We start from the raw sequence: 16,652 nt of genomic DNA on the forward strand, positions 1-16,652 counted from the left end.
TTACTAGCAAAAAGTTGGAAGCAGCAAAAGTTGATATATATTTTGTTCCTGGGAAGTGCATGGACATGTTGAAGACCACAAGCCCAATCAAAGTACTTCTGTGTGCATTGCATGCGCTGCGTACTATGTCGGTCGTGAAAGGTGAATGGGCAGAGGAATGGCTGAGCTTGGCTGTGTGATATTCAGCCTTCAGTTTGATTCTTGTAAATATGAGCATAGTTGTGCTTGGGGAGCATGAGATCAGGTAGCAAATGTAAATTATTGAATATTTGTTGATAATAATGTGGTCATGTATATTATGTATTTTGTATATCTTTTATGCTGCAATTGCAACGAAATAAAGATTATTGAATTGAATTGAATTATTGGTTGTGTTGCCAGTCAGCTGGGATCTAGCTTGGCATTTCAGTTGGGACTGTTGCAATAGGAGCAGGATCAAGGCTTATTTGCATATGGCTAGTTACTATCTGAGGTGGTATGATGGACAAAGAAATGGACTGGATTCCGGCCCAGAAAATTAACAGTGGATGAGATTAATCCAAACATCTATTTTTTGTTTTATTTATTGCGATGTCCTAAGTCCAAGGGGTGTGCCTAGACGTTGGTCCCATGCTCAATGTGCCATTGAACACAAGCTGCACCCTTCTCAGGAGTCCCAAATAGGCCAACACCTGTCTGTGGTTGTTTGTGTTCCGGGTCAGGGAGGACTTGGCTTTGCAGTTTGGGCTTGATAGTTCCTATGAGACCAAGGCTGATGTGATGTGGCTGGCTCTAGTCTGTATTGATGTGGTGGGCAAAATAATGGACTGTATTGCGGTGGTTGAAATTAATTCAGGCAATATACCAACTGCTTTTTTGTTTTCCCCAATTAAATGAAGTGACGTAAATGAGCCATGGTACACTTCTATTGCCCCGCAGCTGTGCAATTTGAAAATAAAAATAAAGCACATGGCATTCTGCAAAATGGCGTATCGTTCTTTTAAAATAGTATGAGGAATAATTCAATCCAAATTTTACCTTTTCTCCTATTGTATTTGTAATTAAAAATAAAGAAAATAAGTCTACTGCTAGTTTAACTTTAAACTGCCAGACTGAGGCCTCATTCCATGAACTGGGATGTTATAAGATATTGCTAATCTATCTTATTGCCTCTCTTGATCTATGGAGCTTCTTCAAAATAGTTGTGTGTACTAAGCTAATGGCGACAAGTGATGGCAAGATATAAAATTCCAAGTAATCAAGTTCCTTATAGTTAGATGCTTTCTGATGTGTACAACAAGCATTTTTGAAGTCCAGGTAGTCTGCCAGAGTGACTTATACAAATTTTGCTGATGATCTTTTATTCACACTGGTTTACTCATTTTGTTTCTGACTTTCTGAAAAGATTTCGTAATCATTGCCAGGAAGATTTATTATGTGATTTACATTCTTCGCAAATCACTTTTCTTGAACATTTTTAACATCATGTACTAATTTAAATCTGAAAAATAAAAAAAATGCACAAAGCATTCACCATCTTTGTAAAATAACATACACAAGGAAGTTAAACTTCCCTGACTAAGCTAAAGACAGTGGGTCTAATTTAGATCTTGGCGGATGGGTTCCTCCCTCACAATGGTGATGGAAATCCCGTCCGCCGAAATATAAATCACAAAGCACATAATGGGATTTATATTTCTGCTGACGGGATAACCATCACCGTTGAGAGTGAGTAACCCATCCTCCAAGATCTAAATCAGGCTCTGTGTGTCTGGAAAAGTTGCCCAGAAATCAAGGATTTTGGCACTTTGTGAAAAGAGTCAGCCGTCTAGAAAAAAAACGTAATTCAAATATAATTTAATGAAGTGTGGTGTTGCTAAATATATATTAGTATTGACTATACTTTGCCCATCACAGATCTCCCATAGCCCATGCAAAGCATCCCAACGTCTTATACATTTACTGTTAGAAACTCCAAATAGAAGTATAAGTTTGAATTTTACAATGTAAGAAATTCAAAATATTTATTGAAAATGTGCCATACTTAATTTAGCATAATGTTTTATATGGGGCTGTTCATTCTTGCAGAAAAATAACTTATTGGAGCCTTTTCTTCGCAAACCTGTCTCTTGTGGGTACAAGACAAATAACTTTTATGAAAATTGTGCACTCATGATACAAATACTTCTTACTCACATTAAGCCATTTAATGTAACTTATAAGTTAACTTATAAGGCCCCCTTTCAAGCAATACTTCCTGTGAAAGGGGCGTCAAAGCATGTTGTGGTGGGCGTTACACCGCAACACCCCTTGATTTTGATGCTGCCCCAAATTTACAAGAGTGGCGTCTATATAGGAGGCAGCACCAAAATTAAGAGCAGGGAAAACCTGCTCTTACCCTGGAGCTACGAGGAGCAATGTTTAATTTCTCCTCGTTTTTGCTCTTTCCACGTGTGCTGTGTTGTGCAGCACACATAGAAACAGTGAAATGCAATTGATTGTTTATGTACAGGAAGGTGTCCCTTCGTGCACATAAACAACCTTTTTGACATTTTGCAATACGTTTGCTTCAAAACGCCATTTCAGATTGTTTATGTTCAGGAAGGGACACCGTTCTGCACATAAACAATAATTCCCTTCAACACAGGAATCCTTGCACTATACATTGTGCAATTGCATAATTTCAGGCATATGAGATTATGCTGGCATAAACAAACGTTTGCTTGGGCCTAATCCACTTTTTAGGTTGATTCTAGGCAGTGCATGCACTGCATGCACTGTCTCTTCGAGACATGCTGGTTATACATTGTGGGCTTTGAACACCTCAGATCTTTTTGTTGGTCCCTGTTAGTGCTTTTCAACATATATATTTTTGTGCAGGGCTGGATTCCAATGCCCACTTCGCCACCTCTAAGAATCAGATAAGAACTATTTACTTGTGTTTGTGTGTGCACACAAGTGAATAAGAGTGTAGCAGGAAGCGGGAGAGGGGAAGATGTCTTTTAATACAAGTCCTATAGCTAGATTCTGCAGAAGCCAGCCACAATGGATTGATGCGGCCAGGAAGAGGGAATTTTATATCGCCAATCTTGCAAAAGTAAATGCCACAATGTCAGTTTCTCCACCCTCACAAATGTGATAGTGGCAATTGTTACATAGGGTAAAAAGCAGTGAAAGTTCATATTAGCACTTGAAAAAGCAAACGGATATTAAACCTGGCTAAAGAATCACCAGCAGGGGAGGGATGCACAGAACACGATCTGAGAAAATATACTGTATTTTTCATTTTAACATGTAGAAGCAAACAATATCATTTGTAACTAAATAATTTACCAAAACTGCAATTTGAATCCCTGACTCTTTGATCACTCTTGTAATTTACACACAAAGCTTTATTTTATTTTGTTGCATTGTTGAGGTGTTTTTAGGTCTCGTGTTTGGCAGCGCATGCGCTGCTTGCGCTGTCTCAGCGAGACTAAAGTAATGTATATGTTGGGTGAAACTCTGTGTTATGCATTATACAGCTTGTGATTCGTTTAACTGTGGCATTGCTGTTGTTTACTTGATTTCTGTTGGCTGTCGGCCCTATGGTAACTTCCGTGTTGTTCCGAGGCAGCGGCACCTAAATACAGTTTCACTCCACTCCGCTTGCACTTAATTGCCTGCAGCCATATGGTTGGGGGCGTGGCCCCCCTCCTCTCCCTCGTTCTGCGTGGCCGCTTGTTTCCTTACCCATTGCCCCCTGTTTTGATTTACACAACTGACGAGCCCCTCGACATTCTCGTAAACTGTCACGCTGGTGGTGCACTTGTTGTTTTTGTCTGGCAGCGGCTTCGTCGTGTTTCTGCATAGCAGAAAACACCCCGGTAGGTGGCATAAATAATTATGTGTCTCTTTAAGAAAACGGAAAGGGGGCGGGGTATGCGAGGTACGAGGGCTGCGAATGCTCGGGCCAGATAATGGAAAGTGCGCGCAGAGAACAGAATACTGACTTCCCTTCACTCTTATTCTATGTGAAGGCTAAATGCGCTGCGATGTGCCACAGGTCACACAGAGCACTGGAAGCCTCGCGGTTGGGTTGTCAGAGGGGGATCGTGCAGGGGTCACCTTGGTCTCCAGGAACCTGAAAATAGTGAAGAGCGAGTGAGATTAAAAAAAATATGTGTATCAGTTTCAGGAGCGCACTCTTCACCACTGCAAGAATTGTGATATAACAGTCCGCCCAAAACTTTTAAGCGACCTTCACCTCCACTTCCCCCCCAGACTGAACTCAGAAAGATAGCTTAGTGAGGTTAGCGCTAGCTGCGGGCCTGTGCCGGGCCATCAGTCGCAGCTTGAAATCCGGGTACAACCGCTAGCTCAGCCTTGCCTTCTTCACGATGAGCTTAAACTGATTATAGCGCTTCGAATCGGTCGGCCTGTAGGAACAGGCACTATAAAGCCATTTGGTATTATATGTATTATTAGTATTTCTTATTCTGTGCCTGGACAAGTAAATCACATTTATTTTGCATCTAGCCACGTGCGCTAGCACGGCTGGGCGTGCAAAGCTAGGCTCGCATTTCACTTGCCTTGACATGGACTCCTTTATTTGTTTCCTTCTGTTTGTGTAGGGGGTACGGTGTAACATAATTGCTTCTAGGTGCTTGATAGAAGTACTGCGGGCCTGGGGTTGTGATTGTGAAGCTTGACCTGCCGGTGCCTCGCAGTAGTGAAGGAGTTGTAGGGTCTGTAAAGACCGAATCAGAGACCGCTGGTTCCATAGACCTCTTTTCTTCGTCCTTTTATGTTCCTCAAATCGGGACTTATGTATATGAGTCGTGCAAGTGATACTCCAAACGAAGCCATTATGAAAGCATGAATCCCTGTCTAACCAGCTTGTGTGAGGGTGTGGAGGGCTAGAGGGAACATAAATGCAAATCCACCTTTTCATTAACTCCAAAATAACATGTTCTGCTCTCATCCACTAACTTCAGCGTGTTGCAGGTAGCACAAACAGTGGAGGGGCACAGCCCAGACAGCTGTACCGAGATGCATGCCCTATATATTTATAGGAACCGTTTCGTACAAACCATAGAATTTCTAATGTGATGACACCTGCAAAGTACAGTATGTATATAGATGTGCGGAGCCTTATTTGCTATTTACTGCCATTGATGAGCGTGGGAGGGACTGTCGCTCATGAGAGGCCCGAAGTCTTGAGTGGGTCATCTTGACGCCCCTCCGCAAACAATTGTAATGCGTCTACTTTTATAAGCCTGCTCTTCTCTTATATTGAGTTGTAATAAAAATAGGTATGTAAGTAGGCCCAGTGCACAGTCTCTTTGCATAAGCGCATGGGGTAAGCCGTGACGATCAAGAGGAGGCAGGCAGTCGTCATAGGAATGTCCGCTCCACTATGGTAAAACCATAGGATTTGTGCTTTGCTCTGTAGTAATAAATCTCTAGATCGGCATGGATTACTACCCTTCCACCTAATAACATGTCATTGGGTTAAACTTCTTTTCAATGGCATGGAGTATGAGTGTGTAAATGGTACAATGGTGCTGGAAAGTGCAGAAAAGAGTGATTTAGAAATGTCCATCATGTATGAACAGTGCAGACAGCACAGCAATGTCCATCCTCTCCCATCTCACCTCTTTTGGGTCATAGTAAAACTCCAAAATTGCACATTCACCGTCCTATAGGATCTTTCGGTACCATCAAGCAAAAGGCTAGAAACCGCTTTGATTAGGAAAATGACTTCAAGTTGGAAAATAGGAGGTTTTATGTTATTTTTGAAATGGGAAAAGGTATGCAGTTTCCTCAATTCAGCAAGTTTATTTTTTCTTAAGGTGTTGCTTTGCCAATGTCAGGTGCAATAGTTCCATTAGTGCAGCAGGTGCAGTGGCACTTTGGGCATTGAGTTTTATAATTAAAACTCATATGAAGGTACATTTTACTTTCTTGTTTTAAGGTCCATAATCTCATTGTTGCCCCTTTAGCGTCATTTCTACTATACTTCCAAACATAATCTACGTGACTACTAATGCAACGTGCACTAGTTTTGACAAGGAACCTGTTTTGTGTTACCTCAAAGGTAGTAACAGCCATGCACAGCATTGTAGTCTGACAACCCATGTTTATGTGTACCACTGTACCATACCACAGAACTTGGCGCTACCCAATGGCAGCAGAGGTTCACTGTGGAAAACTGGGTTCTTGTTGCAGGTTCCCCCATTTTTTGCCTGGTTTTTGATGCAACTTTGAATGGGGTGTGTTGGGTCCCTGCTAACCTGGGTCCCAGTACTTGTGTACATTCTCTAAAAATGTACCACAAATGGCACAACTTCAGCAACTCATATAAATCCCTAGTAAATTGTGCCCCTGGTAACTAAGGCTTTTGGACTGAAGATGGTCCACTAGGCCTGCAGCGCAAACCGTGCCACCATAGGGACCCCTCTGCAAGACCATGCAAACGGGCACTGCAAGTTGCGTGTCTTGGTGCAGAGAAAACTGAAGAGTCAACGTGGCAAACATCCCTGTGTGCCATGCCTACAAACACTGCATGAGATATAGGTGTGTCAACCTTAATGCAGGCAATATAGCCCTAAGGCAGGGTGCACTATATCCATTGTGTGGTCATATCTGCCTGCCACAAAATTCAGCAGCACACCACATAATAAAACACTACTACATACCACTCCACAACACACAATACAAATACACATAATTCCACTCCATACTCAATACCACATAAATGCTATCCACATAATTCCACTGCGCACCATGCCACATAATTCTACTACTGTCTTGAACCCATTGCTCCACACCACACTATTCCATTCCTGCAACACATTTCCACAGCTAACTATTTCAATCCATCCCACACAATTCCACTTCAAACCACATACATCCACTTCATTTTTTAACACATGGGTAAAAGACATCATCATTTACAATGCCAATAGCTCTAACTCTCGCAGGCACTCTTCTTGCCTCCCTCGTTTGGTTGACTTTAGGTGTTCAAGCATAGTTTCTTTCCTGTGCCTTTTCATGGTTTCCATCCCTCATTCCCACTTTCCTCCTCTTCTTGGGTTATCTTCTGTTTACACAGGTGATGCCACTTTATGCGTTTTTTGCATGCTCTCCCCTTCATTCTCTCTTTCTCACACACTCTTACTGCTCCTCTGTCTGGAGTTCATTGAGTACTTTGTGCACAAACTACCTACCCCTCCCTGTCTATCGATTCTGTGCTGCTCCCACCCCTAATTATCCGCCATGCCACATAATTCCAATACACAAATCCACTACATAAAACATAATTCCACTCCACACAATTCCACCACTAACAATTCCAATGCAACCTACATAATTCCACTCCACACCACTTATATCCACTCTACTCAAAACCAAAGTACTTGGGTAAATGCCATTGTAATTTACAACACCAATAGCTCTAACTCTTGCAAATGTGAGACTTATTGGCATTGCGCCTGCTTGTATGCTCATGCAAAAGTCTACCCAGTAAGTGCAAATACAATAGGTTTGTAGGCCCTTCATTTAAGGAGCCAGCACATTATGTATGTTGTACATTAACAAAAGCAAATGGATTGAAATTCTATATTCCAATGATTTGTAGGAGGAAAACACTGGACTGAAATGTGCCACCTCATCCACAATTGCCTTAAGTCATTGGTATCCTTGCCCAGACACTCTGTCAAGCATCCCCGTTTTGTAGGCTGCATACGGCTCTTACATATAGTGCCTTACTTATGGGGTGTGGAATGCACGCAGATAAATAGGCCAAGGAACGTGTCATGTTGCAGTCCTCCAGCCCCATGCTTATGCCATAGCTGTGGTTCCATATCTGGAGTGTCTATAGGCATTGGAGTAGTAAATGCGTGTGAGGTTACTGCCTAGTCGTTTCTTCCACTGGAATCAGCCCAGCTCATTTTACCTTTCATTGAGCACTCCTGCAGGGCTCCACCCTGTCTTGAACCCATTGCCCCTCAGCCTGCATTCTGCACATTGCCCCTTCAAGAAAGGGGCATCGTGTGGGACATTTCTGTACCTTAACATTTTCCTTCCTCATAAAATTTGGAGAAAGATCTAGAGGTGTAGCAAGAGCTACAAGTTCTTGTTAACTCTATTCCATGATGTGCGATCTTGGCACAAAGGTATAACATCTTGTGCCGTGGCCTCATAAAGATACATTCTTACATTCTGAGCACAAGCATTAAGCAGCAAATAAAACAGGAAGTTTATGCACATAATGTAATGCACTTTTGGTTGAAAATCAAGCAAATAGCGAGCCAATTACTAGCCTGGCTCTTACCCATTCTCCATGTTTTATTTTGCTTTGTAACATGCAGTATGATAAGGGCACTGAGGTTAGGGTGTCCAAGAGCACAGTTCCAATTTTGGATGAATGTCAGTGCCTTAAACCGCACAGCAGCGAAGCGGGTATCCTGGTTTGTTGGTCTCAGACATCAAGCAACAAAAATGCTACCGCCTCTTGTGCCCCTGCAACCTGGGGGTCTTCTGAGCTGATTAATATATTGGAAGAGGGTCTGTGAAGCTGGAAATATCCATCCAGAGAGACTCACGGTCCGCGTTTCCTCAGGGCAGGGCCGGCTCTAGGGCGCAGCCATCGGTGCCACCGCGCCGACTTGGGGTGGGGACTCATTTTTGCAAGTCTATTGTCATTTTTTTAAGCACCTGCTTCTGCATTCCTGGCCTCCAGCAACTATCAAGGATCAATTAAAATGTCAAGAAAACGCCGGTGATTAATCTTATTCGTGGAAAGAGACCGGAGGTTTGTTCAGTCGAAGTTTTGAGTCATGCTAAGGTAGTGCTGAGTGTTAAAATGCCTGCCGCTGAGAACGTGTACCAGGCAGCTAACTGCATATAATGTAAATAGATCAGTGGGTTACTGCTTCTGTAAGAGAGCTCCTTTTGTTACTTGTCATTTGTAAGTCAAAATCCTAATATTGAACATTGAGCAATTAACTGTCATCAAAGAGCTGCATGCAGACTGCAAGGTATATGTTAGCGCTATATGTTTTTTTGCCCAGTCTTTCATTATCCTAATTTCTTGCCAAAAGTGTTCATTTGGATAGAAAAAAAATTCTTATTATTAAAGAGAACACCTAACAATGGTATTATGTTTTAAATTCTGAATTTGTGCTTGAAAGAATAAGGACGCTTAAGCGATATGACCTCCCAGTATTGATGACGTCACTCCCACATTACACCTTGTAGTCCAGTCTGATATAACATTACCTATACACTGATTTACACACATATGATTGTCTCTGTGTAAAGTGTGTGTGATGTAAAGTGCTCTGACACCTTTCACTGGTATGAGTGGAACTACAAAACTGAATTAATCTGAGAGTCAGTGGTTATGGAGAATTGAGGGGCACTGTTAAAGGGTTCTAATGAGGGAATCCATGTCAGAGGTGGTCATTGAGGGTGGGCGCCCACAAGCATTGAGGCATAGGGCGCCACCAGTGTTAAAACCGGCCCTGCCTCAGGGTCATGCTTGCGGGCCAAATACAAAGGTATATGCCCAGAATGGATGGAAGCGGTGCCACAGTGGACCTCAACTATGCCACACCAGGGTGAAGAATGATATCCCCCCACCCCCTCCCCAAAACACACCAGAAAATCATGAGGTTCCAAACAGCGAAGAAAAGCCATCCGAGTGCACACATCATAATCTCTTCTTTGAGGGCACTGGGCGGCACCCCCATGTCCACGTCTCTCCTGGAGGTGAAAGAGCAGTTCTGGTGATGTTTAACACCCAGACTGCCGAATACCAAGGCTGCTTAGTCTCGATTCTACTTCATACCTCTTGTTTCCACTACCCTACATTCAATATCTGTCATTTCTCTCTTGCGTGTCCCTTTTCATCCCTGCTTTTTCCCTTTCTTCCTTTCACTTCCCTCTTACTCCCTTCTCTGTCTCATATGCCGGGTCAAATTCTGATGATGAGACATAAGTTTTGTTCCAGAGAAAAATGCCGCTAGAGGCCCGTTGGTGGCAGCTTTGGATGAGCCTTCCTTGGCTGCCTATCCCGCACAGAACACAAGTACTATCGCGGAAGTCAGTGCTTTAAATGGGGAAGAATAAGTGCAGGTACACACCAAGTTGAGCGGGTGGTGGGCATTGGGCGGGGCTGAGGCAGGCCTGATTATACAAAGACACTTCTGCCATCTGTCAAGTTTTCATTATGCTCTTGGCTTGAATTATCCCTCTTGATAGTCTCAAATTTCCTGCATATGCAAATTCTTTCTGCACATGTGGGCAAGGCATATGTAGACAATTAATATCCTGCCTCCTGCTATGCCCCTTTCAAATGCGTAAGCCGCCTATTACCCTTAAAGGAACATGTTATGTAACTAGTGAGAAGTGAGCAAAGTGAGCATGTGCAACTCGATGTGCATGCTCTCACTGCAGACCGCAAAAAAACAGACTGCCTGCACAAGGCCAGAAAACAGAGCCCGACAGGGACCCGTTTCGAGGTCCCCTTTTAAAAACTGCCAGTGCTCAGCACGGGTGGGACCCGGCCCACTTAAAGCCCTGACCTAATCCTTCCTAGGGCTCACATCCATGGTCCAGCGCTTAGAAACCTACGGGAGTGCCCCCAGGGAGCCCCCACTGTGCTTCACAGCACCACTGGCACAGGAGAGGAGCCCCATCGCTTGCAGCCCTGGTGCAGTGCACCTCCGCTGCCCCTCCTCCCGCCATAGTATAGTGGTTCGAGGCACAGGAGAGGGGGTGGGGCTACTCAGGGCCTTGCAGCCATGATGTAGTGCTACTAGGTTTACCACCTATCCGGTTTTCTGTCGGCACCACCGGTATGTTAGTGTCCTGGCTAGTAAAAAAAGAAGCAAAATCACCTCAAGCCGGTATTTCCAGCACTTCTCTATAAATACTTCAAATAGCAGAAGTATATAGAAAACACTTTTAATTGTGTTCTAGAACTGCATTAACCACCCCAGACTAGTAATTAAAGTAAACACAGACAGAAAAGTCATGCTACAAATGATTACATTTGATTTAGTTTTTAGTATTCTCTTGGGTCGATGCACCCTCTTACAACAACAAATGCCCAGATTTTTTTCTTTTGGAATATGGCAAACCTAAGCGCTACGAGGCCTGATTGAGGAGCTTCCTTCCCTGCACCTGCATGGAACATGGCCTGGAGGCACAGGGAAGGTGTGGCCTCTGGTGCCTCCCAGCCACAATGCAAAATGACATGTACATGCATAAGACAATACAAAATGGAGTCCCGGGAGCTACTGAAAGCACTCTGGTAGGAAACGGCTCATAAAAAGGTGCACAAGTCTTACATCTTGTTTTTCAACTTAAGCACTGCTCCGGCCCTCGCCTCCTGGGCTGTTGATGGATCATCCCATCCCCCCCTGCACCTCCCCTTACCCATGCAAAGTCACCATGCCCTTAAACGTTTGAGGTGCGAGGTCCATACACACCTTGCTTTCGAGTGGGGAACAGATGAGGGAGGGGGCACGAGCAACAGGTGCGCAAGGCCCATTGGGTTCAAAGGGCTTCAGCCCCCCCTCCCATCCTGTGTGTCAGCCCAGGCTGAGACAGCATCCTGGGCTGGCGACCGTCTTATTGCAGCCTCACCCCAGTACTTCACAGGTCCATTGACTTGCTCACGAGGCTTTGTTGTGTTTTCACCCCTTCTTAGAGCCCCTGCTCCACTCTGCCTACTACTGGAAGACTTAGCCCCCCGCCCCCCTTCGAAATTTGTATTAGCCCCTCCCGATAAGTGCTAGTTGCGCCTCTGACGAGCAGCAAGCGGCGTGAGTAGAGAATGATACACCCGACAAGCCTGTTGGTGGGGTGAGCGCCGGCCCTGGACAGCTGCCAATACTGCCCGTGGCAAGCGACGGCCCTGATACGAAATGAACAAGCAAACGCACAGACACACGGAAAATGACACCGCGCCATGGCTGGTGGCGCAGATCCCAGAGCAGCACGCACAGGGGAACAGGCAGAGACAATGAGGCTGACTAGATACATACGTGCTACGCCTACACCATCACTTTATGGTTTACACGGAACGTGAAACATTAGTTGTTCAGATAAATAGTTTACTCTTTCACCTGTTAATGTATCGCCGCATTGATTATAGCGTTATTTCATTATTTGCACGGGTTTGTTATCGCTGATGTTATATTTATTTGTTCTAGCGTTAATACAATGCCAATTGTAGATGTGGGCTCCTAGAAGCTTATATTTCTGGCACAGTTGTTCTTTATAAATAAAATGCCCACAGACATAAACTATCAATTATAATTTTACGCGGTGAAAGTGTTAATTTGAGCCGGTGTTCCTGGTGGTAGGCGGGGGCAGTGCACTCATTTCGGCGTCAGATGTTTATGCAGTGTCAGAAAGTGAAAAACACAAATATTGGAAAGACGGACTAAGTCACAAACAGAAAGCAGGAACACGCTAGAGCGAGAAAGTGTGCCACTGCCAGGGAGTGCAGGGTAGTGAATTAAAGACTCAGGTCATTGGTTTCCTGCGCGCTGTCGTTAATTGCACCGGCCACCGGCTCCTCCTGAGCAGAACTTCGGCACCAGCACCTTTTTCTTTCACAGATTAAACACTGCGCAGAGATTACATAACAAATCACGCTCTACTCTGGGAAAGAAGCCAGTAATAAACCTATGTTGGGTATCCTAACAAACAAAGAACAACCCAGCACGAGGCGTTAATAGTCAGCAAACCCTCAACCCAAGGCAACATGTAACGCAAATTTATACTCAGGGGTAAATCACACCACCTAACCCTGACATCTGGCTTACTATGGCAGGGGACCGAACTCGACAGAGCACTCTCTCAACCGTGGACACTGGGCAGCAGAGTGAACAAGGAACTAGAAGGAAACAGCCAGCAAATCTACATTGTCACGGGATAACACGCAGGAACAAAACCTGCACAATGGCTACACAGGGCAAATAACTTTTCACGGGTAGAATTACACAGAGTAAATCACTATTACAGGGCAGGAATCCAAAAGCTCTCGAGGTATACAGGTTCTTCACACATTGCCGCACTGGCGGTGACCTCGCCTAGAAAAGCCACACTTTCAGCCGCCAGTAACAAAAGCAGCACTGTTGGAGCCGGTTTAATGGTGCTGCAGTTCCTCACACTTGCACACTCGCCCACCCTTTGCAACACCCCCAGCCCCCTGTCCGGTCCAATAAAATTGCCAGTGCTGTTTTTTTGCTCTCAGTCCGCCCTGCCCGTGGCCTGCAGACCACCAGGGGAATATCAGAAAGGCAGTATGAAAATAGCCGCACCCTACCTTAAACAGCAGCTCATTGTACCAGAGAAGTGCTTCACATTTATCACCCAGCAATATCCAACCTCACAACACAGAGCGGCAGTGCACGCACAGCCCTTCACTGGAAGGTGGCGATAACCCGTGACAGGCAGCCAGAGAGGGCCCATCACACGCGGCATCAATAGAATGAACTCTGCCTCCCACAGTAAGTGTGGCGCACACCACACACAGCAAGTAATAAGAACATGCTTACTTCTTGGGGGTAAATTGTGGCTGTAGGTTCTGGCTGATTCGAAGTACAATCAGGGCCTCTGTGGCGCCTCCGAGTAAGGGATCAAATATGTCGTCGTGACCTGTCGAGACCTGGGCCGGAATAAAGCGCTAAAGCACGGGAGGTGCCGCACAGGTGGAGGGAGGGGGAGTGGTCCCTCCAGGGTGACACAGGTAGAAACACAAGGTGAGGCGCCGTGTGTTTTTTCAGGGCGGTTTCTCTTTCGAGTGATGTGTGAGGGGGTAGGGCCGTAAGGTTACTGTACAGGACACACACGGTCCTCACGCGCACTGGGCCCTCGCTCGCGCATTTGCCACTTCATCCACACCTGATGCACTCCCTAGTCTTTGGCACCAGCTGCCTCAGACACTGATGTGTGATGTTGGCGGTGCGTGTGGAGCGCTGTCACTGGGACGGCGACCCGAGGCAACGGCGTGAACACGGGGCTGTTTCTGTACGTGGGTTGTGCACGGTACCCTTACCTGGGTGGATGCTGCCGGCACACCCTGCCCTGCACAGGTTCAGGACACGGAGAGCGAGCGGCAGCAGTCAGCGTCCAACAATCCCATCGAACCGTTGGATGCAGCTCAGGAGTTCACCGGGGACAGCGGCGCCGCCCTCACCTGCCCCATCCCAGCCGAGGACCAGGCAACCGAGGGCAAACTCACCGGCTTCTGCGGCGGCAACTCCAGTCTTTTCTCTAACAAGTCACTTCCCAGTGCTTACAATAATTGTAAAACAATTACTGCCTGTGTTCAAAGCTCTGATCAGAAGTCCGCGGCTACTGAAGTTAAATATAGGAGCAGCATTGAAAACAATGGATGAGTAGTCTTACATCCACTTTATGTCTCTGTACCTTCCTTTATCTCGTTCTGTTTTACTTTCTCCCATATTTCATGCGTCTTTCTTCCGTGCCTGTCCGCGTTCTTTATGCCACTGTATCTCTACTATTGCATTTTACTGTTTCCCCAGTGAATCCTGTTTTCACATTCTGTAAAGATCGTTTATTTCAGTGTAGCATCAACCATTTATATATAATCAAGTTGCTCATTCTTTTTTTGTTTTTTTCACACTTGTAACTTATTCCACACTTTGCTTTGTTTTTAATTTCTTTATCGGAGTTGCGGCTTTAAATACGCTTCTTGTTTGAAATACGCTTTTCTATTTATTTATTTAAAGTTTTATATACAGCGCGAACTAGACCCGAGTCATCGAATATCAGAGCGCTTTACATGAGCACCAGTTTCGTTACAGATGGACACATCAATGTTGTTAGGCCCAGGGAGATTAAGTGATTTGCCCAGAATCACAGGACGTTGAGTGTCGTTGCCGAGACGTGAAGCTAGGTGAAGCTAAGAGGTCGACCGCTCTAGCCCTAAGGCTACATCCTCCCCTACTTAAGTCTTTTATAATTTTCCATGTGCCGCCTTCTTATTTCTTCCTCTGTTCTTTCGATCATTTTTCTTTCTGTGCACTCTGTCTTCTTTTCCTTGAATTCAGACTTGTTTGCTCTGACTTTATCATGTCTAACTCGCACTTTGGTTTATTTTACACCGTGTTCCCCTTGTCTTGCTGTTCCATGGGCTTTCGTTCATGTTTTGTCCATTCTCTTTGTTGCATTCTTTTTAAAAGCTCTTTCCTCTCATTCCCTTCGCATTGGTTTTACATTCCTCCTTTTTCACTTTTTCACTTTTATTTCTTCTTATTAGCTTTGGCCATTTCCTCGCATTCCATCCATTTCTTTCTATCCCTTTCGAAATTCCATTAGACTCTACCCTTCTCACCTCTGTTGGTCAGTGTGCGCAGGCTGGTGCGCGCCTATCGCCCCACCCTCCAACACACCCAGGGTGCGGCACGCACCTCCGCACCTGCTACCTACTACACCAAAGGTAACTTCTTACCTGACTGGCAATGTTTCCACACCCCATATTTTTTGATTATATAGTTCCCCTTTTAAAAGGTTATCGCGGGGCTCCACCTTCTTAAACGTACAATTTAGACGTCAAAAAGCAAGCTTCATTCCGTTTAAAGGACTTACGCGTTTCTAGTTTCAGTCATTCGAAAAGCTGGCAGGTAGGGCTCAAGGAACAACAGACAGAAATAGAAGATATGTGAGCCCCAGGCAAGTTCATACTGTGGGGGTGGGGAGTGAAGGGTGGAGATGGATGAGGGACGGTGCACCTGAACTTTTGGCCTAATAGGCTATCATTTTTATGGAATTGAAAGTTGTAGATTTGGGTCCATGTTTTTCCCGGTGGACAGATTCAGAAATACTTTTTCGTTCACGTTTCGTTTGATGTCACGTTTTATGTTCCAACTATAGCGCAACCACACGCATCAACCTTTATGTTAAATGTCATATGTGCGCAGGAACTAGGGGCAGATACGAGAAGACTGTACAACCAATCTCCGAACTAGATACAAGCACAACCACCACAGAAACCCGCAAGGTCCTATGCAATTGCCCTACAAACCTGTAATTTGTTGTGTGTCACTTTTGTACTCTGTAACATGTAAATACCAATAAAAAAAAATCATCGCTTTGTTCTTGATCGAATACAAATCTTAACATGTTTGTACAATTTCTCCTGACATATCCAAACAAAACGTTTTCAAGTAAAATCTCGCAATTGTAATCTTAAAGTAATTACTCATAATTTAATTGATCTATTTGTAGAAGCATAACCTATTTAAAAATTTTTTTTTATTACTGTTCATATTTAATTTCAAAATGATTTTTCCTTCAAATTATGTCGATTAAAAAAAAAACGTCTTTTTCTCCCGAATTTTTCTTCGAAGAAATAACATTTTATTTTAAAGAGGCCGGGAAAATCCAACGTATGTATACGTTTCTGGCACTCATTTCAATGAAAAGAACATGCTGTCCCTGGAAAGTGCTGACATCATCACCACGTCGTCAATGCAGAGTGTCGTGAGAGAAAAAGCTTTGGACTGGAACATACAAAAGCACAGACGAGAGACAGTGAGTGGTGTCAATGGCGGTGCTGTTACAACCACAACAGGTGCAGTGGCACCAGGCCCAGAGGTGTGAGGGTATCACTGTACGCCGAAGTATGGCTGTCTTTTATCACCCAA

At 44.6% G+C, this 16,652-nt stretch overlaps 1 protein-coding gene across 1 annotated transcript in view; it reads right to left on the minus strand.

Annotated features, from left to right (window-relative positions):
* Positions 1-13,625, minus strand: part of LOC144824689 (4-galactosyl-N-acetylglucosaminide 3-alpha-L-fucosyltransferase FUT6-like) — a 480,889-nt gene extending 467,264 nt beyond the window's left edge. The window contains exon 1 of the mRNA XM_078683719.1: positions 13,539-13,625. The gene's annotated coding sequence lies outside the window, so the exon portion shown is untranslated. The remainder of the gene's footprint in view (positions 1-13,538) is intronic.
* Between the last annotated feature and the right edge of the window lie 3,027 nt (positions 13,626-16,652).

Source organism: Lissotriton helveticus, chromosome 3_1 (assembly GCF_964261635.1).
Source record: "Lissotriton helveticus chromosome 3_1, aLisHel1.1, whole genome shotgun sequence".
Classification (NCBI taxonomy): domain Eukaryota; kingdom Metazoa; phylum Chordata; class Amphibia; order Caudata; family Salamandridae; genus Lissotriton; species Lissotriton helveticus.